The 25,832-nt window shown below is 37.5% G+C and overlaps 1 long non-coding RNA gene across 1 annotated transcript; it reads right to left on the minus strand.

The window, feature by feature from the left end:
- Window positions 1–2,598: 2,598 nt before the first annotated feature.
- LOC135273958 (uncharacterized) lies at window positions 2,599–6,793 on the minus strand. The gene is made up of 5 exons (XR_010341706.1): window positions 6,737–6,793; window positions 6,283–6,380; window positions 5,478–5,572; window positions 3,313–3,412; window positions 2,599–2,746 (listed from the first exon to the last, which is right to left on the minus strand). It is a non-coding gene; the product is annotated as an uncharacterized LOC135273958 (long non-coding RNA).
- Between the last annotated feature and the right edge of the window lie 19,039 nt (window positions 6,794–25,832).

The following is a 25,832-nucleotide window of genomic DNA, read 5'->3' on the forward strand; positions in this document are numbered from 1 at the left end:
CCAGTGTGTGTTGTTACCTTCCACCCACGTGTCCATGTGTTCTCGTCATTTAGCTCCCACTTATAAGTTAAAACATGTAGTATTTGGTTTTCTTTTCTTGTTTTAGTTTGCTGAGGACAACAGATACTGGCAAGGTTGTGGAGAAAGAGGAATGCTTTTGTACTGCTGATTGGGGTATAAATTCAGCCACTGTGGAAGACAGTGTGGTAATTCCTCAAGATCTAGAGGCAGAAATATCATTTGACTCAGCAATCCCATTACTGGGTGTATACCCAAAGGAATATAAATCATTCTATTATAAAGATACGTGCACATGTGTTCATTGCAGCACTATTCACAATGCAAAGACATGGAATCAACCTAAATGCCCATAACTCATAGACTGGATAAAGAAAATGTGGTACATATACACCATGGAATGCTATGCTGCCATAAAAAGGAATGAGACCATAGTTTTTGCACGACATGTATTTCTTTGTTGTTAATTCAATCCAAAATGAAAAATAAAATTTTATTTGTAAATATCAATTTTCTCACAACATTTTAATAATATAAATTAAATTTTTGTTGCAAAAATGTATGGGTTTTGACAAATGAGTATCATCATGTATATACCATTACAGTATTATACATAAGAGTTTTACTTTCCTAAAATCCCGTGTTCCACCTGTCAACTCTTCCCTCATACCCCAGGCTATTTGCCAAGTCTATAATTATGCTTCTTTCAGAATGTCATAAAAATTCAATCATATGGTACATAGTGTTTTCATACTGGCTTATTTCACTTAGGAATATGCTTTTTCTTTTAATTTGTTTTAGAAATATGAGGTCTCACTATGTTGCTCATGCTGGTCTCAAACTTCTGGCCTCAAGGGATTCTCCTGCCTCAGACTCCCAAAGTGCTGAGACTACAGGCAGAAGCCACCATGCCCAGCCAGTGATATGCATTTAAGATTCATCTATGTCTCTGTGTGGCTAGAAATCTTATTTATATTTGTCATAGAATCATATTATATTGTAGGCATGTCACATTTTATCCATTCACCTAATGAAGAACATCTTGGTTGTTTACAGTCTTGCTTGTTTCCAGTTTTTAGGGCTATGAAAATTCAATATCTTCATAAAGTTTTTTTTGGTAAATTTAAGTGTTCATATCGGTTGGGTGAATACTTACATGTTGGATCCTATTGCAAGGCTATGTTTAGCTTTGCAAAAGAACTGGCAAACTCGCTTCCAAAGAGCTTGTGCCATATTTGCACTTGCACCAGCAATGAACGAGTCTCATCCACTGCTCCACATTGTGACCTGAAATTAGCATTGTCAGTATTCTGGATTTCAGTCATTCTAATAAGTGTGTAATAATCATCTTTGTTTTTAAAAGTCATCTTCACCGGGTATAGAATTCTATGTTCATTTTTTTAAAGATGTTTTGAAGATGATGTTTAAAAAGTGATGTTTTTAAAAGATGATACTAAAAAGGATAATAAAGATAATTTAAAGATAATGTTACACAGTGTTCTTGCAAAAAAACAAGAAATCTGCAGTAATCCTTGTATCTGTTCTTCTGCGTACAAATGTCTTTTTTTTCTAGATTATCTCAAGATTTTATCTTTATCACTGGTTTTAAGCTCTTTAATTATTATGTTTCTGGGTATAGGTTAGTTTATATTTTCTATGTCTGGGGTTTGTTGATCTTCTTTAATAGGCAATTGTAAAATTTTTATTAAATCTTTAACACTCAAAGTTCAAAAGTTCAAAAAGTAAAATGTTTGGCTTTGGCAACATTGTAATACAAAATTCACTGGATTTATCTCAAATTAAAAGACTTTATAAATTGTATATCACACTTACTTCTTCTATCATGACAGAAACACCAGGGGTCTCAATCAGTGGGCAATGAAAATTCATCAGGCAACATGGTGGCATGAGCGGTAGAAGATGGTTCCTTCACTCCATGAGGAAAGACAGCTGTCTAATCTTGAGAATTTTTCAAATAAAAGCTTAGTATGCAGTTTTCCCCTATTCTTGGGACACTAGGATAGCACTGTGTTATGATGTGTCACTTCAGACACACTGCTTATGCTCTTAGGTTGGCCTCATCTAGTCACTGCACAACTTCGGGGAACATTATTCATATTGTAGAATATTAGGAAATAGTTGTTCTTGTTACTAGGCACTTTTTGGAGCTGCCCTTTTAGGATTTTAATCTGCATAGGTGGAAGGATTAGTATGAAGGTATTAAATGAGCAAAGTATAACTTTAACAAATAGGAGCAACTTTGTGCCTGGCTTCAATTCCAGATGGGATCTAGAATAAAATCAAGGAAACATGGTATAAAATAAACAATCAGAATATGCACAGTTAAAGTTAATATATTGTAAAGGTTATAGGTAGAAGCTGGTGTCAACAAATGATTCTTGATTGAGATTCTGGCTCTGTCATATACTGGGTGTGTCGGAGTTAAGGGCTTCAGTAAAATAATAGTAGCTTGCTAATGGAGCTAGCCTGTTTAATCGCTATTATAATGTCTAAATGAAATGGTGCAGGCTTAAATCCTCTCAGAAAATTGCCTGATACACCTTGATCCCTCAAAAAGTAGTCGTTATTATTTATTAGACAATGAAGTTGACGCTACAATTGACAGAATGCAAAAACTTCGCCAATAGGTTCCATGATTCTGATGCAGTATGCATCATTTTTTTATCCAAGAATCTAGAAATTGGCAAAAAGAGGAATGGAGTCAGACCTGAAAGAAAAGCCAAGGAACCAAAAGAATACCGTGGATGTTAACCAGCCCAAAGAAAAGAAAAAAAAAAGTAATAGAGCTGGAATACGTAGGAGTCTGGGAACCATGGAGACAAAGAATAATAGTGAACAGGAATGGAGGAATAAAGGTCTGAGGAAACTGTCAGACACTGGTGATTTTAAGAAAGTTTCCTCATCTATAAATGGATAAATTTGATTAATAAAACACTGCTCCTGGGAATTGCAATAAGATTAAATAAGACACCATCCATATGAACGTTCAGCATAATGGCGGACAGAGAGTAGACCTAGTCGAGGTCAGCTATTACTATATCATGATGATGGTATTGGTTAGGTCATGGACATCTTCTGCAGTTAACACTCAGTCATACCTGAAACAGGCCTTAAGGCAACAGAAATTACAAATAGTAAATGCGGATTTGAAGACATTAAAAGCAGCACTGGAATGAAAAAGTGGAAGTGTAGAGAGAAAAGGACCATAATGCATAAACGTTATGTTAGTGTTCACAGGGTCAACCGTGGCTGGATTGTTGATTCTGGCTAAACCTTTTGGAAATGGGCATGTATTTTAAGTCTGTTTCCTTTGCTGATTTGGAGTTTTCTCTTATTTCTAACTTCAGGAGAAGCTTTTATGACCATAAGAATTCTGAAAGAAAAATTAAACAATTAAAATTATTACTCCCACTTAATAGAAGAGTGAGGTTTGGAGATATCTAGGGATTAGTTCATAGTCTCCTAGCTCGTGAGTGATGACTAAGGTTTGAACCCAGTCATTTTCCTTAAATGAGCTCCCATTCCATTCTGCCTTGTTGCTATATAAGGAACATGTTAGATATTTAAACATGAAGGTGGTAACCCCCATAAAACTGAACAGCAGGACAGATGTTGTTTGCTGGAGGCTGAGCCAGATCTGTCTATGAGTGCCAAATTGCTGTCTCAGTGCTGCTGCTGATGCATAGTCTGCTCTCCTGTCCCAGGCACTAGGAGCAACAGGGGAGACCTTCCATATGGCACAAAAGTCCCCTAAGCCGTAGGAGGCATAGCCATGTGACTCCACTGAACTTGCTTTAATACTTAAGCCACGTGCAGCCGGGACAAGGGTCTAGCTTTGGTCAGGATGAACTTACAGGCTGCCTACAGAGTCCACCTGATGTCTAGGTCCAGGCAGTGCCTTCATGGCAAATGTATTTTTCAATCAAGCAAATTCTGGGTAATGATGGAATTTACAGTTTTGATATTTTATTAATGAATGAGCTTACATGAGATATTGAAGGCAATCCATGAGCATCTGCATATTTATGTAATGAAAGCACTTTGGGTTTATTTGTATCTTAGTACTGCAGAGGCACAGTTGGTATCTGGCACTTTAAAACAAGCAAAATGAAATTCTTTTCTTTTACAATTATATAAAGCTAAGTTACGAATTGGGAAATTACCCTGCAAATCATCTCATCTACTATTTTTATAAATGAGATGACCGATGTCTCAGGGGCACCAGTGGAACTTGGTTTTGGTCAAAAGCTGAAGAGTATAGCAGCCTGGATCTGCCCCATGATGCCTGGACTTGGGCTTCTCTACCCTTTTGTGTCTGGTAAAAGCCACATACATATAAAGTACCAGTTCTCTATTTTTCGTCTTTCCTTTTGTTTTTGTTCCTTTTTCATTTCTTTATTATCCAATTCAATTCATAAATTAATAATTTTCCCATTCTTTATCTCTTTATGTACTTTGTTCATTTTCTCCCCTTTTCGAAAGGGTAAAAATATTCTTTATATAGTGTGTTCAATCTGAAAAAGCTTTGTTTGTTTTTTCTGTTTCCAGTGCTTATGAAATGGAAATTCAGGATAAGTGTCTTGGCTAAGTTTACACAACTATCCAGAAACATGCTAAAGCTTCTTTTGCTATCAATCTTATATATTTATTTACTTATGACTGTACCACATTTTCTTTTTTTTTGAGACAGAGTCTGGCTCTGTCACCTAGCCCAGGCTGGAGTGCAGTGGCACGATCATGGCTCACTGCAGCTCACCCTTCCCTGTTCAAGCAATCCTTCCACTTCAGCTTCCCAAGAAGCTGGGACTATAGTCCCATGCCACCACGCCCAGCTAATTTTTGTATTTTTTGTAGATATAAGGGTTTGCCCTGTTGCCCAGGGTGATCTCAAACTCCTGGGCTGAAGCACTTTATCCGCCTCAGCCTCCTAAACTGTTAGGATTACAGGCTTGAGCTACGATGACCAGCCCATTTTTTTTCAATATAGTTAACACTGTGAGTCATGACCTTCATATTATTGGTAGCATGACAGTGCTATTCTTTCTTCAATACCTATAGAAAAAGCATTAGTACTTGCTTCTTCAAACTTCTAAAATTTTAAAAGAGGAGCTCACACAAATTTCACTGGTGGGATGTTATTTTAACTAGTTTCAGCATTTACAAGGGAGAGATTTTATTGTGATGCCTCATAAAATAATTAGTATCCTAATTTTAAAAAGCATAAAAGTGTATTTTCAACAACTACTGACACATGAATGAGCAGACATCACAACATTAGCACATCCTTCTCAATTTACATATTCTTTGAAAATCTCATTTACTGAGTTTCTTTATGTCTTCAGTTACCAATCACTACCTTGATTAGCCTAGATTAATCAAAATTGCTTTAAGGAAATTGATCAGTTAAAAATCTTTCTGATGTAATCTGTCAAGCACACGTGATTCAATCCTATTTTATGTACTTAATTTAGGATTTCCTGGGCTCATCTTCTTCACAGATACCCCCATGAGACTCCGGATATGCCTAGGCAGGCTGCTGGCAGTGTAGGTTAACAGATTTTTTATTTGCTTAAGGGTATAATGGATTTCATGAATACTGAATGAGTTTAGGCCAATTCAGGAATAAACTTCAAAATAGAACCCCCTATCTAATATTATCTCCCCAAATAAATAATGTCTAAGCCCCTTTCCTATATATTTCTGATTCCCTAATCAGAAATATAACACATAACAATCCTTATAGGTATAGTAATTATAAGTCACAACTTCTGTTTTCCTACCAATGATCAGGCTATTTGTAACTTTCTTTTTCATTAGAATAGCCATGTGCTTTTTATTCTGAAAGCCCAGTTCATCTGATGGCTGGACTCTTTCTATAGCAAACATTTCAAGTAAACATATTTTATTTTTATTTTCATGCTCAACATTTTTTTTGTTTACTTTTTTTTAGTACAAAGATCATGAGTAAGGGCCCATGAAATAAACAGAGTTTGTGATTCCCAGGTCAATTTTAGTTTTAGCCCACATGTTTCCTTAAAATCAATATCCTCTTTTGGGGAAAAAAAAAAAAAAGATGACTTATTTCTTACAACTAAGAAAGAAACTAAAATGTGTCATAGTAAATTGAGACGACCTGATCGTCCTTAACATTGACAGGAGTGTATGGAATTCTCTTGCTGTGGGAGACCCTCAGCTCACCTGGCTGAGCATCAGAAGGGAGCACTATGGTGTAGGTGTACTTACATAATCTTCCTACCAAATTTCCTGTGAATTCCTAAAAACGTATAGCAATGCTTTCTAAACACTGATTCCTGGACCAGAGTCCATCTGTAATGATTTTTCTAAAAATGAGAAAAAAAATTTTTTAGTTACTTTTTATATAATAAAATGTATTAAATTTAAAAAGATGTTCTTCATGTAAATATCTCCTCCTTTCTATATTCTGGAGTTCAAATATCCCTTCTTTTTTGAAAAGATAATATTAAACAGTGTTTCTTTCTCAAGATCTTAAATTTGCTTAGTAAAATACTGGCCACCATATGTTAATCCAAATGTACATTTTAAATTTTACTAGAAAATTCAGCATGGAGACTACTGAAGTAGAATCAAGACCTGCTGGAAAAATAACCATGTGTTGAACCAGGAAGCCATACAGAAGCCAAAGGTAAGGCCCAGAAAGAATGATCACAGGCCCTACAATGAGCTTCGGTATAGCCAAGGGTGTCATGGCTTCTCCAGAGCTAAGGGTCACCTTGGGAGCTCACAAACAGGAGGAGGAATTTGGGGGCCAAAGTTTCAGTGATTTTGCTGAAAGGGTAGTTATCCAAGAATACTGTTTATTACCATGACTACAGCTTTATTCCAAGTGGGTGTCTCCTGGTCTGTGAAATCCAGGAAAGATGGATTTTTTTTTTAAGCCCAAAGAAATTGGACAATAGACTTAAAGTTAATGAGATTCATAGAATCCTGTGAACATCCCCTCTTTTGTGCACTTGTATATGGTTTCACTTTTCTACCTAGGCCTGTGGTTTCTAAACCTGGATGGATATGAGAAACACCTAGGAGATTTATGTAACCACCAAAAGAGCACTGTGATGAGTCTGGAGCCCTTGACCTTCTCCATGGTGTGCCCTTGTGTAAGCCTCTTCATTCCAGTTTCTCATTACAAAATGAAGTCACCGGAATAAATGATCTCAAAGCTTCCTTTTAGCTCAGATGTTCTGCAATTCTGTTCTTTCACACACATCTACTTTTCCCCCAAAAAGGAAATAACATGTCTTGATTCCAAGATGGAAAGACGAAGTTAATTTTTAATATATTTCCATTCATTTAAATTTTGAATTAAAAAAAATGAAACAACTCAAGTGCCTGGTTTTTATCTTAAAAGCGGAGATGGCAAAGAATCAGAGTATCTTATTGCTTCTTTTGTTGGGGAGTCGTGGCCATAGTTCACTGAAGGACAGCAAGATATCTTTGTTGGCACACCCAAAGGACTTGCTGGAATTACAGAAGTTGCCAGAAAGCTGTTCACTGGGAAATGTCTCATCAGAAGCACTCTGCAACAAAACCACTTGAGGAGATTGTCGGAGGAAGCTGCTGGTCACCAGGAGTTGCTGGCTGCTGTGCACTGCAGGACCCAGACACCAGAGAAAGGAGAGGCCCTGCTGGGGAAGTTTTGTGTGCGACGGGAGCTCAACCTGGAGAAGCCGGGTGACTCAGCAGGAGTCTGCACAAGAAGCACACTGGAAGCAGGAAGCAAACTCTTTCCTTTCTTCTGAAATGTCTCTCAAGCACTCTCTACTACCAAAATTTAGCATTGTGTTTGCTAGTAGAGAAAATATATTTAAAAGCCACAGATCCACTTTCATAGAGCCAGCTAAAAGAGTTAATTAGAAGCTAAGATGCCATAAAGTTGATAACAGCACAAGCTTTTTGAGGGAGGCAACATGTCTGACTGTTCCTACATTCTTCTGCCTGGAGAATAAAGGGATTGCAGAAGGTTTGTGGAACCTGCCGTTACTATGCACATCAATTGTTCTGTGTGGGTTGTCCCCAAAGTCCCCACTATGAGAGATTGGTTCACGCTCTGGGTTTTCCTCTGATTTCCAACATGTACCCCATCTTCCCCCCCTTCCTATCTTACCACTGGAACTGGTCTCCAGCTGTGGGTTTCTGACCTTGGAATAGTTTCCTCCAGACACTTCCTTAGTATTCTTTGATTCCACAGACTCTAAAATGGGGAGAAATTCACAGAACTGTGTTTACTTTACTTTTTGCAGTAAACTGTATTTACTGAACTGACCTGAAGGGGAACTGAAAATAACAGTGTATTTTCTCATTGCTTCTCATGAGAGATTAACTGCTTTCAATGTTGGTTGTTTAGCAACTTTCCTTAAACAGAAAAGCCAAAGCATAGAAAAGTATCATCAGTGCCACAGTCCCATGTTTCACAAGGATAAGGAAAGTGGTGGTTAGTATTTTGGCAATTTGATTTTAGAGTACGGAGAAGCACGGACATGGTAAATGGAAGCAGTGTATATTGAATGTGTTTTTTTCTTCCTTAGCTAGAACTCCATATTGTCACCTGCATGTTGCAAATGATGTTCTGATTGGAGCTACCAAATGCCCTAGAAGCAGAAAGTACCATCAGTCCCAAGCTTTGTTCTGCATAGGAACAGGTGTTATGAAGTGATGAATGGAGAAATCTCAGCTGCCCCACAGAGGGTCCCACGGGTGAAGAAAATTTTAAATATGCCAAGTTCCAGAGTTATCCTTCTTCTCTACAGGGCTTGAAAATAAATCACATTGAAATCATATCGGCCTGTCCAATGTTGATAAAGATCTCAGGGGTAACTAAGTAAAAATGCCAGTCAGTTGGAGTGGTGACTCACGCCTGTAATCCCAGCACTTTGGGAGGCCAAGGCAGGCAGATCATGTGGTCAAGAGTTTGAGACGAGCCTGGCCAATATGGTGAAACCCCATGTCTACTAAAAATACAAAAAAATAATAATAATAATAACCAGGCATTGTGATGTGTGCCTGTAGTCCCAGCTGCTTGGGAGGCTGAGGCAGGAGAATTGCTTGAACCCAAGAGGCGAAGGTTGCAGTGAGCCAAGATTGTGCCACTGCACTCCAGCCTGGGCAATAGAAGGAGACTTTATCTAAAAAAAAAAAAAAAAAAAAAAAAAAAAAAAAAAAAGCAAGCCAAGACCTTTCTGTTGCCTATTTATTTAAACTATAATCAATCTTGAGGCCGGTTTGCTAAGCATTTTTCTGTATGTGTATGTATGCATGTACACGCATATGTGTGCTCTATTTTATTAGAAATTTAACATTTTGATCTTTTAAAATATAACTTTTTTCTACAATTATAATGGTAGTGTATCATGATCATAAACACTTAAGGAAATATAGAATAACAAAAAGAGAAAGATTAAAGTCCCACCTTGAACAGAATTTCATTTGAGAGGTCTCTAAGTATGGGCATTCTCTATTTTGATGAGAAACAGGAAGAAGAGATAGGGTCACTACACATCCCCATGTTTTTGTGTCTTTTGATCTTTGTCACTTCCCTGTAATGCATTCAACTCTTCCCAAGTTTCAGCCAAGATTCAATAATTTTAAATCTGACCTCTTAACTTTTAACTTGCGTTTCAACATCTGAATGCCCATTTCTTTTCCACATTTTTTATAAGGGATGAGCTGATTTTTTTTTTTTTTTTTTTTTTTTTTTTTTGAGATGGAGTTTCACTCGTTACCCAGGCTGGAGTGCAATGGCGCGATCTCGGCTCACCGCAACCTCCGCCTCCTGGGTTCAGGCAATTCTCCTGCCTCAGCCTCCTGAGTAGCTGGGATTACAGGCACGCGCCACCATGCCCAGCTAATTTTTTGTATTAGTAGAGACGGGGTTTCACCATGTTGACCAGGATGGTCTCGATCTCTTGACCTCGTGATCCCCAGCCTCGGCCTCCCAAAGTGCTGGGATTACAGGCTTGAGCCACCGCGCCCGGCCGAGCTGAATTTTTTTAGATGTGCTTGTTGGTTGAAGATGTCTTTAGATACTCATTACAGGACAAAGTGAGGGCCTTGGATGTCCTCCAGGGAACTGAGGCAAAATGACCATGAAGCCAGTTTTCCAGATGAGGCTCTTCAGAAGGAAGCAAGCAGGCGCACACAAAAGGCTCAGTGAAGGAGGACTACACTGCAGAATAGAGGAATAGCAGTTAATAAAACAAAATGCCATCAGAAAAGTGTTCATGATCTGGAGACCAAACTTTTATGGTGCAGACAATCTGATAGAGCAGGTACAAATTCCTACTTGACCACTGACCAGACTTGTACACCTGAGTAAGTTACTGAACAACTTGTTACCTTTATTCATGCATAAGTGATGAGGGTTGTTAAGTATACCTTGTTTACTGGATTATTTTCAGAACTACTACTCATTATTAAAAATCTAGGCAAACTCCCAGTGCTGAAGTACAGGAGATACTTAATAAGCACTGTTCCCACAACTCTTCTCCCTTGCTGCTGATTTATAATCTTGTGGCATCTGGCGTTGAGAGAAAGTTACTTTTGAAGTCATTTTTTCCTTAATTTTTTTTTATTCAATATGTGTCTGCCTCCCGTTTCCTACCTTAGAGTTTGTAACCCCAGGTTAGCAATACTGAAGGTGTTGCTATGGCTACCACTATACTGTGACTTCAGGTGGTGAGAAAGCTGCAGGAGGCGGAGTCTGTGCTTTCATGCAGATGTCCTCAAGACTGCAGAGAAGGAAGGGTGAGTCTTGTGAAGGTGCTTGGCTATGAAATTCTGGATATGAGTGGACAAGGATTGGAGTCACACCTGCAATGTGAGGTCTGGGCATGTCAGACACAGACAACATACTCCCTGCAGCATCAGGCCCCTGCGAATGAGCAAGTGTCTCATTCCAGAGACTCAAACACAAATTCACATTTCCCTGCATTTTTGACTCTTTTGTAAATCTCTTTTCTATTTCCACGTAGACATCCTTCTCTTCCTTCCTTTAAAACAGATTCTCCTTGATTTTATTCTCAGGGAAAAAAAAAAGTCAACACCCTTTTTCCTTTAACTAAAGTTGCTTATTGAATTGATTCAGTTTATGGAAGGCAGCAGCATCCAGGCACATTGCTTTTCTCCCATGTCATCATGAGATATTCATCCCTCCACTTTTTGTCCAGATCTCTTTGGCAATTTTTCTTTATTTAGCTTTACTAAAGTATAATTGGCAAATAAAAAGTGTGCATATTTGAGGTGTACAATGTGATGTTTATATATATATATATATGTATATACACACACATTGTGAAGTGATTTCCACAATTGAGCTAATTAACATATCTATCACCTCACATAGTTTCCATTTTTTGCATGTGTGATGAGAATACTCCAAAGCTACTCTCTTAGTAAATTTCAAGTATTCAAAACATTATTATTAACTGTAGTCACCATGCTGTACATTAGGTCTACAAAATTTATCTTAGAACTGGAAGTTTGTACCCTTTGGCCAGCATCACTCCTCGATCCCTGATAACCACTGCTTTACTGTTTCTGTGAGTTCTGCTTTTTTACATTCCCCACAGAGGTGACATCATACAGTATGTGCCTTTCTTTGTCTAAATTATTTCACTTAACCTAATGTTTCCAGTTCATCTATGTTGTCATAAATGGCAGGACTTCCTTCTTTTTGAAGGTTGAATAGTATTCTATTGTGAATATACACACGATAGCTTATTTATCCATTTTCTGTTAATGGACACTTATCCTATTTTCGAATCTTGGCTATTGTAAGTAATGCTGCAATGAACTTAGAAGTGCAGATTCTCCTCAAGGTGCTGACTTCATTTCCCTTGGATATATGCCTACAAGTGGCATGGCTGGATCATATGTTAATTCTATTTTTAATTTTATGAGGAAACTCCATACTGCTTTCCATAATGACCATATCAGTTTATGTTCCCACCAACAACATTTAAGAATTCCTTTTCTCTGCATGTTTGGGGAAATGCAATTCAAAAGTACATTTAGATATTACCTCGTACCTTTCAGCACGGCCATTACCAATTGTCATTCCAACCTGAGACCACATCAGTCTACAGTTGAACAGAATGAACTTATCAATCCAGTCAAAATCCTCAACATGAAAGGCAAAAATTATGCATGAATTACCTCTCCAAGCTCTGCACTTGTCATTTAACACACACTGTATCATTTCATCTTCCTAGTTATCCTATGGAATAGTTGACATTTCCTCATTTTACAGAGGTAAGTACTTGGCCTGAGGTCGCAGAGTAAGTATCTGAGTCACTATATACTGATATAGTGCCTGAGAGTATATAATTGCAAAGCCAATCCTCATTCTTTCTGTTCGGTTGCCTTATGATGACATAGACATATTGCATTCAGCACAAAACATTGCATCTATGTAAAAGTATACACAGCATTAAAAGCTACCAGTTATAACTGGCCGGTAGTGTGTCTGATAATTTTTTTAAGTCAGTACAGTATTCATCACTGTAACCTATTTTCAGAATTGCTAGTCTTTGAAAAATATGTATCTAGGAAGCAAAGGAAAGAACTGATGTTGCCTGTGGCATTTCATGTCGAATGCATAGTATTATATTCCTCAGCTCCCAGAAAATGAATTCTTGTCTTTTTCTCACTTCTTAGAAGGTTTGGCCACTATTCAATATAACTGAGAAAATGTGCATGTTATCCTCTTCCAATCTAATGCTCTCCTTCTACATTGAGAAATAAGGAGGCAAAGGCATGATAGAAAGAAAATGGCCTTTAGACCATGAATAACCAGCGTATGAGCCTAGATACTTTCAGCAACCTCATGCAATTCTTTATCTTTATAAGAGGTGGCCATGGCTCTCTTTTTGCAAGGGTGGACATCATAACTGTGATGTGATACCTGTGCATATCAGGACTACCCTACGTGATATGTTTCCTGTTATATCAGGCTCATCCAAATAAACAACAATTACTTTCTGGTGTCTCAAGCACAAATTAATTTTTTCTAGTATTTCTGTCTCTATTTTCAGTCTAATCCCTATTTCCAATCGTATATCCTTCTTACTATTATAAAGATTCAGTGAAAATCATATTTAAAGTTCCTAGTAATTTATCTGGCACATAGTAGATGCTTAACAGAATGAATTTCCTTGTCCTTGTTCTTTTCCATTTCAAAAGGGAAAACAATCTACTCTGGTTTTGGTGCAGGCTACTCTTGTGTTTTTGGCAAATCCATTATTCACAGACAATAGCTCTGTGAGAAGTTCAGGAAAATCAGCATTAACTCAACAAAATGGCACTCTAATATAATTTCCCTGTGGGGTTTAATTATTTAATAAGCTTACAAATACCCACCATATATGAAAGGGAGCAAATAGAACAAATCAGGATCTTGGCACTTGTAAACCTCACAGCATGGCTGGGGAGAGAATGACTCAAAAATGAGTGGTGAATGTGGAATAAGGAGTGTTGTATCTGACCTGGGGACTCCAGATTAGAACCTCAGAGTCATAAAGAGTGTGAGAAGTCTCTCTAACCCCAGGCCAAGTGAAGAGGTGATGGTGGCATTGAACTCTCCACAAGAGTTAAAGACCTGTAGTTCTTCTAGTTTCCAAGATGAGCTGAAGCCTCTATCCCTAAAGATAAAACCAAATCTTTACCAGAGAAGCTTGGTAGCAATCACCTTTCTCTCTAGTGGTTATAACCAAAGACAACCATTTCCAGGAGTTAGCTGATTAAAAATATTAGTCGCTAATGAACTGTTATTTCAATATTAGATGTGAGCATTAGGATCTCTGTGTAATACATGGGAGCAGAGAAGCTTCATCTATACTCTTATACTGCATTGACATGGTCCAGTTTAAGATACAAATTAGGCAAATGTCTGAGTCATTTAAGAAACCAAACCAACTTAAACTTATGGGTCAATTTTTTTGGGCTGGGCAGTCTGCCCCAGTAGTCTACACCAACTGTCAGAGGAAAGGATGATTCACCTTCACTTCCAGAAGCTTCCTCTGATTCTTCCAAGAAGGAAGGTTCTCCATAGGGGGAACTCTGTGCTGCTAGAGAGACCCAGGCAATGTCTTCCTTAGGAATCTCTGCTGAAACTATGAGGTATCTTGGCTAGTTTGTGTTTCCTCTCTACTATGTAAGTTTAGAGAAGACAAACATTGGAAATGAAAGAAAGGAATAGACCTTCATTCAGCCCACATTTGGGGTCAGACACTGTTCTGTGTTCTTATCTCCAACTGTGCTAGACATCAAGTCTATTGCTTAGTTGCAGAGATTAGGATCATGGAGTTACAGTGACTTTCCCAAGGTTATTGAGCTGGTAAAGGATGGAGATCAGATTCAGACTCATGACTCTGAAAAAAGCTTACCCGGTTTTTTATACTACCACACTGCACCTCCTGAAAGGACAAGATCAGCAGCTCCTCTCTTTGTTTCTCTTACCTTGCTTTTTTTATTTCCTTCTCTGTCTTTATTGGTTTTCTCTTCCTCCTTTGTGTTTCATTTCCTACCCTCACTCTTGATGATATTTGGGTGGCATAGAGGTCATGCTTGTTGACACTGGTTCATACTTCTCTCTGCACATCATTTTCCAATAAAGTCAAATTCCCATCTAGGGGAAAAGCTTTCAATGAAAAGTTAGAAGTCAACATTTTATGTGCCTGACCATCAAATTACAAGCATCATTAGCTTTCTTCTATTCTCTCTTTATCTTTTTAATGTATTTTTGGAGTTATTTATTGCTTAAGACATCAGTTTGTAGAATGACAGTTCCAGTCATTGCCTCCAAAATATATAGGATTGTTATGGTACTATATGCTTTAGGCAGTATTAAATTGCCAAAGGAAGATTAACTCTTTTCCTACAGTTTAATTCTACAGAAAATTTCCATTATATTCATATGTGTTGTTTCTACTCATGATTCATACGTGGTGGCTGGAAACATGAGGTCTGTCTTTCATTTGCCCCTAGTGTTCAGGAGAGTATCTCATTGTGATGGCATGAAATGCAAGGTTAATATTACTCAACAGGTCATATACACCATTTGCTGTCCACCACGAAGAATACAATTAAGATTTTAAGCAAATAGACTGTCAGAAAGGAATGTATATTGCTCTTAAAGGCACAACTTCAGTATCATTGAAGACTCCAAATGGCTGCAATCCCTATTAACAACATTGTTTATTTCAGAGACTGGCAGTTTTTTAAACAGCTGATGAAGCACAAATGTAGGTCAGTGTTGGGAAATTATGCTGAGAAATTCTCCATACCTCAGAACTGGGCCATGCCTTGAGGTCAGCACAAACATAATAACACCACTGTCTCAATATTCACGCCTAGCTCGCACTTAGCCAGACCTGCCCAACTCATTTAAGCAGCTACATCCAACTTTACACATGCACTAAATACAGACAAAGTGAAATCTACAAATTATTCTAACTCTGACATGCTCACTTTGTTAACAGATGGTGACAGGGAGTCAGAGTGTAAGTTAAAATAGTCAAAATTACAAGAGTGTTTCAGTTATCCAGTAGACTGTAACAAACCACTCCCAAACTTAATTGCTTAAAGTAACTGCCACATTCATTTTGCTTACTAATCTGCAGTTTGGAAGAGCTAGAAAGAAGCGGGCAGCCCATCTCTGGTTCACTTGGCATTTGCTCAGCCACTCAAAATAATGATGGCATCATATGAAAAATATCTGCAGAACCTGTAATGAGTTATTAAGTGCTATCCGGACATCTAACAACAGAAATGCCTTTGGATTCTTCCCTGAGATGGAATGTCTGCAGCCTTAAATTAGAAAGAGCCTGCACTTAACCCTTGAGAGGGTAGTGGTTCTTTTGACAGTCTACTGGCCCCGTCTGAAGGGCCAATTCTTTCTCTTATCTAAAGAATGATAAATCTAAAAAAACACATACAAACTATGGAGAACCACTAAATTATTTAATTTTGTGTTTAAAGCACCTTTTAAATAAAATGTACACAGTTTAAAATTATCTAGTTCTAATCAATTTTGTTGACATAAACTCCACACAATAGGCACAATAACATTTGGGAAAATAGTATACACCAATGTGTGTGTGTGTGTGTGTGTGTGTGTGTTCATATATATGTATAGCATTTACATATTTATATGTTTGTACTTTATATGCATAGTTATATAGAAAAATTATTTTTGCATACCAGGATCATAAACAACAATTTTGATACAATAAACTTTTTCTAAAATGTTTTTCTCTCTACATTGTGTGTGTGTGTGTATGACATGTGTGTATGTGTGTGCGGTGGGGGTGCATATAACACATATCAGCTGGGTTAATAAAAATCTTTGAGGTCTTTGCTTATATTCCCTGGAGTAGTGTTATTGTGCCTTAGGTTGGAGGATAATAGGGAAGTCATTTATCCCGTAATGTGCACCATGATATCTCTTATGATGTCTCTAATTGAGAAGCCAAGCAGATCCAGAAAAAGTTTACTCCTGGTTTGATATCCAAGCTTCCTTTAGTGCATACCAGGATCTCCATACAAACTATGGAGAATCACTAAATTATTTAAATTTGTGTTTAAATCACCTTTTCATCTTAATAAAATGTACACAGTTTAGAATTATCTAGTTCTAATCAATTTTGTTGACAGAAACTCCACACAATAGGCAGAATAACCTCTGGGAAAATAGTACACGTGTGTGTGTGTGTGTGCTCTTTCTTGAGCATAGAAACATTCTAAAACTCCCATACTACCTTTCAGCAATAAAAAACATTTCCGGGCTGTCTAAGATCCTAAATGCTTAGTAGTACAGACATTATTTCTTAGGAGGACTGTTTACTTCTCACACTTGTTTGGCTTTGTCCTTTGCTCTATACTTCACTAGCTTTTCTGGGGATTTTGTTTCCTTTCTGGCCTGATTAGTTGTGAATGGAACATTGGGATTGTTTGTGCTTAGGATTTACTGATACCTAGAGTATAATCATTTTTTCTTTGATTCCACTTGGAGTAACTGTTAAACTCTGAGGGAAGTTTTATTCTCAGTACATCCACCTAAATCTTTTGACTAAGTCATAAATACCTCCTTTCTCCTAAGGAACTAGATGTTTAATTATCAAAAAATTATCAGACAAAAAAATAGAATCAGGTGTCTCCTGTGTCCACTGTAACAGCCCATCTCTGAGGTAGTGGAAACAATGGACAGGGCTCAACATAATTTAAGATACTGAAATATTAGAAAGGAAGTTGGAAATGGGAGTTTTAGGGAACAAGTCTAAAAAAAGGCATTGGCTAATATTTCCAAATAGTATCTTGTCATGATTGGTTTGTAAATTATGGACATTTCTTGTTTATCTATGAATGATCTGCTCTACTAGGTTCTGGATGCCTTACAAAATGAAAAAAAAAACCATGATGATTCAAATAAGACCACAGTGGACATCCTAATTTCATCACTTGATGCTTAGTTATCCTTATAAAATTATGAACGGCTTTATAATTTTGAATTTCAGTTTTGTCATCTATAACATAAACAACTTCATAAAATCCAAAAATCAAATAAATAATGAAAGTAAACACAAAATACAGCACCTGACATTTAAAAACCTTGCTATTTATCATTTCTTTAATGGCATTCATTCCTCTGAATCATGATTCAGACATGACGCTTCCTTTGTGTTTCTGTAAGGAGTCAGCTAAAACATTTGTGTTACACACTGGTCAGAATTGGAACCCAGATTCTTCTGTTTAGGCACGTGATTCTCCACGTCTACTCCTCCCAAGGGTGTCACAGAAAAGCTATGAGCTTATTACAGAAGAATGGGCAGAAGTCAACTATGCATTTGGTCAGAATTAAGTTATCATGTGACAACAGTTGTCATCTGAAATTGCTCCTAGAGGATCATCTGAAGTATATAGGATTATTTAATTGGCTTGTTCTGTAGTTGAAGTCTAGAAAGTTGGAGGCTAGAAAGTATGGACGAAAAGCACACCCAAAAGTGAATCAAAAACATTTTGAGGATGGAAAACATTTAAAATCAGTCCATTCAAAAGACACATTAAATCAAAAAGAGCAAAAATAAAACAGATGACTGATTTCTGAAAAGAAGTGATGGAAGTCGAAGATACTGGAAAGATATCTATAAAGAGCCGAGTAAATATAATTGTTAAACTAGAATTTGTTTCACAGTAGACTCATTCTTTAAAAGAGAAGATGAGAGGCCAGGCAGGTGGCTCAAGCCTGTAATCCCAGCACTTTGGGAGGCCGAGGTGGGTGGATTACCTGAGGTCAGGAGTTTGAGACTAGCCTGGCCAACACGGTGAAATCCCGTCTCTATGAAAAATAAAAAATTAGCTGGGCATGGCTGCCTGTAATCCCAGCTACTCAGGAAGCTGAGGCAGGAGAATCATTTGAACCCAGGAGGTTTCAGTGAGCTGAGATCACATTATTGCATTCCAGTCTGGGAAACAAAAGCAAATTTTGTCTCAAAAAAAGAGAAGAAGAAGATGAGATAGAAATATTTGCCCCCCCACCCCACACACACACATAAAGAGGGAAAGAAAGAAAATTTCTAGAAAGCCATCATTTAAAAAAGATACTAGAGTTATGGAAGAAGAAATATAATCCCAGAATAACACATATAAATACAGAAAGAAATGAAGAACAATTCAATGGGTTTGCATGTTAGTAACTCTCAATGAATACTAACATTTTAATATTATAAAACTATAATAATAGTATCTTAAAGATTTTAGAAAATATGTAAAACTAAAATATGCAAAAGAATATGGTAGCCTACAAATATAGGCCTGTAATCCCAACACTTTAGGAGGCTGAGGAGGGTGGATAACCTGAGGTCGGGAGTTCGAGGTCAGCCTGACCAAAATGGAGAAACCCCATCTCTACTACAAGTACAAAATTAGCCAGAGGTGGTAGCGCATGCCTGTAATTCTGGTTACTCGGGAGGCTGAGGCAGGAGAATCACTTGAACCTGGGAGACAGAGGTTGTGGTGAGCCGAGATCACGCCATTGTACTCCAGCCTGGGCAACAAGATTGAATCTAGAGTAAGAAAGCAAGAAAAGAAAGAAGGAAAGAAAGGAAGGAAGGGAGGGAGGGAGGGAGGGAGGGAGGGAGGGAGGAGTTCTAATGTTTCCATTGTCTGGAAAGTGGTAAAAGTAATCATTTTAATTAGACTTAAGTAAATTTTTTTCTAAAAAAGACATTGTGCTCTCTAAGCTAACCACAAAGAAGATAGTAAAAGCATGTTTAATAAAATAAAGGAAGAGGACATGTAATTAAAAAAAGCTAAAAAAATACAAGAAAGAAATGCTAACAAAAAGTACCTAAGTTGTGACAAACTGGAAGAACATGTAATGATATATTTACACTCTAATATATTATGAAATAATCTAAATTGAAGTGAACTAAACATTTTAATTAAAAGAAAACATATTAGACTATTGAAAACTATATTATTTTAAAAGAGATAAACCTTAAATGTTAGAACAAAAAGTACTGAGAGTAATTGAGTAGAAAAGGTATACAATGCAAAACTAACTAAAAAACATCAGGCATAACTACACTAATGCTATTTAAAAGTAGGTATTAAAATAGGAAGCTTTAAAAGAGTTAAAGAGGAATGTTTCAAAATGACTAAAGGATGAAATCCACAAAGACAACTTCCCAGTTTTAAATGTGTGTGCCTAATAACACATCCTCAGATTATACAAAGCAAAAACTATAATGGAGCAATACACAAATATCCAATTATTGTGGAAGACAATGACACATCTCCCTCAGAAACTGATATAGCAAGAAGATAAATATCAAAAAGAATGTAGTTGGACTCTTTCAAACTTGACTTAATTGATATGTATACAATATTGCATAAAAGCAGTACCAGAATAAGCATCATTTTCAATTGCAAGTATTCACTGATATTTATCAATATTATATCATAAAGAAACTCAAAAGAGTTAAAATTGTTTATGTATTTCCTGAGAACAGGGGAATTTAGCTAGAGAGTGATAACAGATAGACAACTGAAATTTTCATACATCTTAAAATTAACCACGAAGAACAAAATTGGACAAAATGTTCTACTGAGTACCAAGATTTTTATGATGCTAAAGCTAGTGTTGTATATGTACCAAGCAGAAAAAACTGAAACAGAATGGAAAGCTCAGAAATAGAGCCACATACATAGATGGTTACTTGCTTTATGACAAAGGAGACTTCAGAGCAATGGAGAAAGGACTTTTTAAATCAACATGAGGCATTTAGATAGTCATGTAAAAATTAATCTTTATTCTTAATTCACATAATATGCAAAAATTGAGTACAGGTGGATTATAAATCAAATGTAAAAGGCAAACAGTAAAGCTTTTACACAATAACATAGGAAAATATTTCCATAAACTTATGGTATGAAAGATGTCTTTACAAAAATTAGCCAGTGGTGGCACATGACTGTTATCCCAGATACTTGGGAGGCTGAGGCACCAGATTCACTTGAACCTGAGAGGCGGAGGTTGCAATGAACCAAGGGTCATGCCACTGCACTCTAGCCTAGGCGACAGAGCAAGACTCTGTTTCAAAAAAAAAAAAAAAAAAAAAGTCTTAAAGAGAACACAAAATGTTAATAAATAAAAACAGGTGATTAATATTTGGAACTATATTAAATTAAGCACTTACGTTCATCAAGACACCATTAAGCCAAGTCACAGTACAAGAGATACTTGCTGTATACATAGCTAACAAAATACTTTATGTAAGAAGAGCCCCCACAAACAGTATGAACCCAATAGAAAATGGTAAAATGCCTGAACTGGCATATCACAATTGAGATATCCAAAAGTCCAATAAACATTTGAAAAGGTGCTTATCTCATCCATTATCAGACACGCAAATAAAAACCAATATGAAATATAATTATCAGATTTTAAAAAAACTAACAATAATATTTGTTGGAGAAGTGTGGAACAATGGAAAGTTTCATAGTTTTCTGTTAGAATTATATGTCATGTCCGTGCAACCCCTTAGGTACATTGGCAGTATCTTGAAGTTCATTTCATATATATATATATATTCCTGACACAGTAAGTCTACTCTTTAGTGTATTCCCAATATAAATCTATGTACTTTTAGCAGCATTATTTATAATGATCTTATAATGGTAACAATACAAATGTCCATCCATGTTTGAATGAATAAATATATTGTTTCATATTCATACTATGTGATCCTATAGAGAATTGCAAATCAATTAAATTTACATAACAAACATACAAACAACACAAATTAGCCCTGGATAATTCTGAGTAAAAGAAACCAGACCTAAGAAAGTACATACTGTACAAATTTCAGTAACAGACAGAACTACCTAATGGTGTTAGAATAGTAATGACCTTTGGATGGGAAGCTACTGAGAGAGGCATCAGTGATTTTATTTATGAAAATTAATTTAGCTAGACATTTATGTTTTGTGTATTTTTCTGTATGTATAATTTAAAAGTTTATAGGAGAAAAACACTTCGGCCAAAATGTAGGCAATTTGATAAAATTTTGTCAGTAACTTTCATGTATTTCTAAATTCTTTCTTCAAGTGATGTTCTGATAAATGACTGGAGATTTGGGATTGGAAAGCACCTTAAACCCATCCTTCTCCCCACTCTTCCCTTTTCTCTCGGTTTCGCCCTGTTGAGTGCCAAGTTCCACATGCAAAACTACAATGTCTTTCTCTCTGTGACTACTCTCCACCAGGCAGCTCTTGGCCTCTTTCTGTAGGGAACATTTTACAAGATTATAGAGTGGAACTATCGGGGTGAAGGAACTCTACACATCACTCTCCTCCTTCTGCACTGCTAGCTTGGGTAGTCAGACTTGAGGAGGGCTTCACTAGCCCAGCAGTGCCTTTTACTTGGGATATCTATTTGCTCTTTGATAATTAAAGGAAGCCTAAGTTGAGCCCTGAGGAAAGGGAGCAAGGCTAGCTGCAGAGTAATTTTGCCTCCAGGAATTACTTAGATGATGAGATTGCTTCCGTTGTGTCCATCTCAGTTTCCTAGGGCAGGAAAGTAGAGAGGTGTAGCCTTCCATAATCAAAGCCCTTGGTTCCTAAAGGGTTAAGTGTGACCACTTGGGAAGCAGCAAATCCAGGTGAGAAGGAGAGATTTCCATAGGAAGACTCCAAGAACTATAGAAAGAATACCTATAGAGATGTTGACCTGACCAGCTTGTAATTTCCTGTGTAAAATCCCTGATGCCTTCAGGGATCTGAGTCACTTCTCTGGGTGGCTTGGAGACCTAAATATCAGAAACTAGAGACTCATTCCTGAGACTCATTTTTCTCATGCAAGAATAAAATGAACCACAGGTCAACCTAAAGCATTGCAATTACTAATAAATGCTCTTCTTGACCTCATCCACCTTGACTCATACATTGCTCAATTTAACCAAAGTATTGTATGAAAAATGCCCCTCCTTGAATGTCTTGGCTCTGTAGAGGAGTTATCATGGATAGCTATCATAGCATCTTCCCAGTGCAGAGTGTTACCACTTTAACTGTATTCTCCTTTCCTCCAACTCTAGTTCACAATAATGAATTACTGACAGGCATTTTGTGTAATGTGACCATGCCCCAATCCTGCCCTTGTCTGCTGTTAATTGGGCTTATCAACTTAAAAAAAGAGACATGTAGGCCAGGCGCAGTGGCTCACGCCTGTAATCCCAGCACTTTGGGAGGCCGAGTGGGTGGATCATGAGGTCAAGAGATCGAGAACATCCTGGCCAACATGGTGAAACCCCGTATCTACTAAAAATACAAAAATTAGCCAGGCGTTTGGCACACGCCTGTAGTCCCAGCTACTTGGGAGGCTGAGGCGGAAAAATTGCTTGAACCCGGGAGGCGGAGGTTGCAGTGAACCGAGACTGTGCCACTGTGCTCCAGCCTGGCAACAGAGCAAGACTCTGTCTCAAAAAAAAAAAAAAAAAAAAAAAAAGATACATGTATAAATGTATAAAAGGAGAGGAGACTTTATTTCATATAAGAGGTTACAACCTGCAAGTTGGCCATCTCCCAAGCTGAGAAGCACAGCCTCCAGCCAAGACCAGAGACAAGCACTTCAAAAGAGGAGGGGTTGGGATAGGAGCTTTATGCTGAATGGGTTAGCTAAACATACATATTTAACAAGTTACAAGAAGAGCTATGAATATTCATGAAAGTAGTTCAATATACATGTGTATTAACAAACATGCATATAACATACAACCCATGTTCACTTTGGGGTGGAGACTTAAAATTTAAATATATTACAATTAGGACCTCTACATCCAAAGGCATTTTCAGGACAAGAAGGCATACAATGTACAGCCTCCATAAACCAGTCACAATCAGCCATGGTCAGGGGTCTTGTTACCTGGAGAAAGTTACTAGAATCAGTCTCCTCTGCAATCAAAGCTGCAGTCATGGCTGGTGGACCAGGGCATCGGTTAGTAAGCGTCTATGAGCTGGATAAGTTGTAGTTGTTTTAATATTGTTTATCACAAGGCCAGTGCTTATATAGCTGCTTGGGGGGAAAAAAAAAAGAAAAAACCGTGTGGTCGTTAGAACACAGTTTATCCTTTAAGTGTAGGAGTGAGTGCCTTAACCCTTACCTGCCGTGGCCTTAGGTCCTGTTTATGATTTTGGTATCTTATTATCTTATTGCTACAGTGAGACTGTTTTGTCAGTCTTATGATCTCTGGTTTAACATTAATACTGGTCAGTTTTTGTGTCTAAATCGTAAAGGAAGGCGAGGTATAATGAGCTGTGCCTGGCCTTCCATCTTGTCATTGCTAGGAACTCAGTTTCCAGGGTTTTTCTTGGGTCCCCTTGGCCACAGGGGCATCCATTCAGTTGATGAGGGTTCAGGATATTATTTTTAGTTTAAAGGCCTCATAACCAAGGTGGGCCAATCAGAAGCTTATTTGTGAGTACTGAAATTTAAGCTGAGTGAGATGTCATGCCTCTATGTTTGGATAATAGTGATATTAAAATTCAAAAAGTGTGGGCCACTCTTTTTTTTAAAAAAATGATGTAGACTTGGAAGTGAAGAAACATGGTCTGCAGAGAAGGAGATAAATAAGAAATACGTATACAGAAAAACTGCAAGTCTGACTTCTAGTCTGCATTCCTGCTCTTGGGTTTCAAGAGACACCCCTCTTTCATTATTAGAAGAAATTCTCTCATTTATGCTGATTGAGGTAGTGTGAGATGTTTTTATTTGTTATAAAAGAGAGCTAATACATAGAAATACTATCACACTGAAAAACATATGGGTAGGTATTCTTAGCATGAGCATTACCTATGCTGATTCAAAATATCTGTTCCTTTAAATCTATAGCTTAGGTTCAAGTAGAGTTTTCTCTCCCCATCTCAAAGACCTCTTTTATCTTATCTTACATGAAAACGTTAAGACTAGCTTGTCATCTCTGTTTTGTAGTTTCCCTCTGGGACCAAAGGAGACAAAGGCAGTTATTTAGTTTCGTTTTGTAATTGTCCTTCAAGATGTTGAAAATTGTAATTTTTGGCTTATTGACTTTTATCTTCTTGGAATTTGTCAATGTTTTCACTTGACTGCCTCTTATGCTACAGATGGGGAGAGGAAGCAACAAGAAGTCATTTTTCTAGATTGCATGTGAAGATCTTCCAGTAATTCTTATTCTCAAAAGAGCAAGCATTCTGGGTCACCTTCTCTTGGCAGAAGGAAGCAGAAGACACTTTTGTGGGCATTCCAGACAGCAGTAGAGGAAGTGTGCATATTATGTGCAGACTTGCCCTCCAAACGGTGCTGATGTGATGGAGATCGATTCGCCAGGCAGCAATTATACATTCACAGGGGAATTGATGCAGCTAAATTTACATTGACCTCAGCAGAAGAGTTAGTAGTGGAGTAAATTCCTTCAGGCTCTTGTCCGGGGAAATGCAAATAGATACAGACATGTATGTTCCTCAGAAAATCTTTTTCAGGAAACACATGGTTGGCCAGAAGATTATAGATAGATCCCTGGGTCACATGGTATCTTCAAGTGTTTTGAGACCTTAATTTTTGTAGTCTAGTTTAAGCAGAAAAAGAGGTGGAAACTGTCATAAATAACAGTAACCTTAAAAAAAGTCAGTGAGCGTTTTTTCACTTAATGTGCACCAAGCATGCTACTATATTAAAAATTAGCATAATTATAAGGAAAGACATCATTATTATCTTATGTTATTGACGAGCAAACTGCAATTCAGGAAAGTTAAGTTGCAGAATCCCACATGTCAGAACTAGGACCAGGACCCAACACCAGCAGTCTGATTCCAGTGTTCAGAGTTTGAGAGCACACTGGGAACTGTTTTTTCATTTGTTCTTCAGACTATGAGGCACCTGCCAAGTTTCCACTCCTGAGGTCTAGGCAAAGGCTGTCAAAGAACCACAGAACCAAGTGTAACCTGAGGAGCAGAAAAGAGACCTGGCATAAGGACAGCATGTGGACAAACATGGTCAGCAGGCAGGAATAACAAATAAAGCAGCTCAGTTCATGGTTGGCTGAGATTATGGATAGTAAATGTGTCCAAGCCCCAGCAATGAATGCATTAGTCAGGCATGGGCACATAAGAACATCTGCAGTGCTAGCTCTGTGAGCAGGAAAGGTATTCAGGCTCCATGGCTTTCCCAGACAGCAGGAGAAGCAAAGCATCCTCACATCAGTGCCTCTATTGTGGAGGGAGCACTGGCT

Source organism: Aotus nancymaae, unplaced genomic scaffold (assembly GCF_030222135.1).
Source record: "Aotus nancymaae isolate 86718 unplaced genomic scaffold, 86718_ANA_hifiasm-v0.15.2.pri h1tg000010l, whole genome shotgun sequence".
NCBI classification, from domain to species: domain Eukaryota; kingdom Metazoa; phylum Chordata; class Mammalia; order Primates; family Aotidae; genus Aotus; species Aotus nancymaae.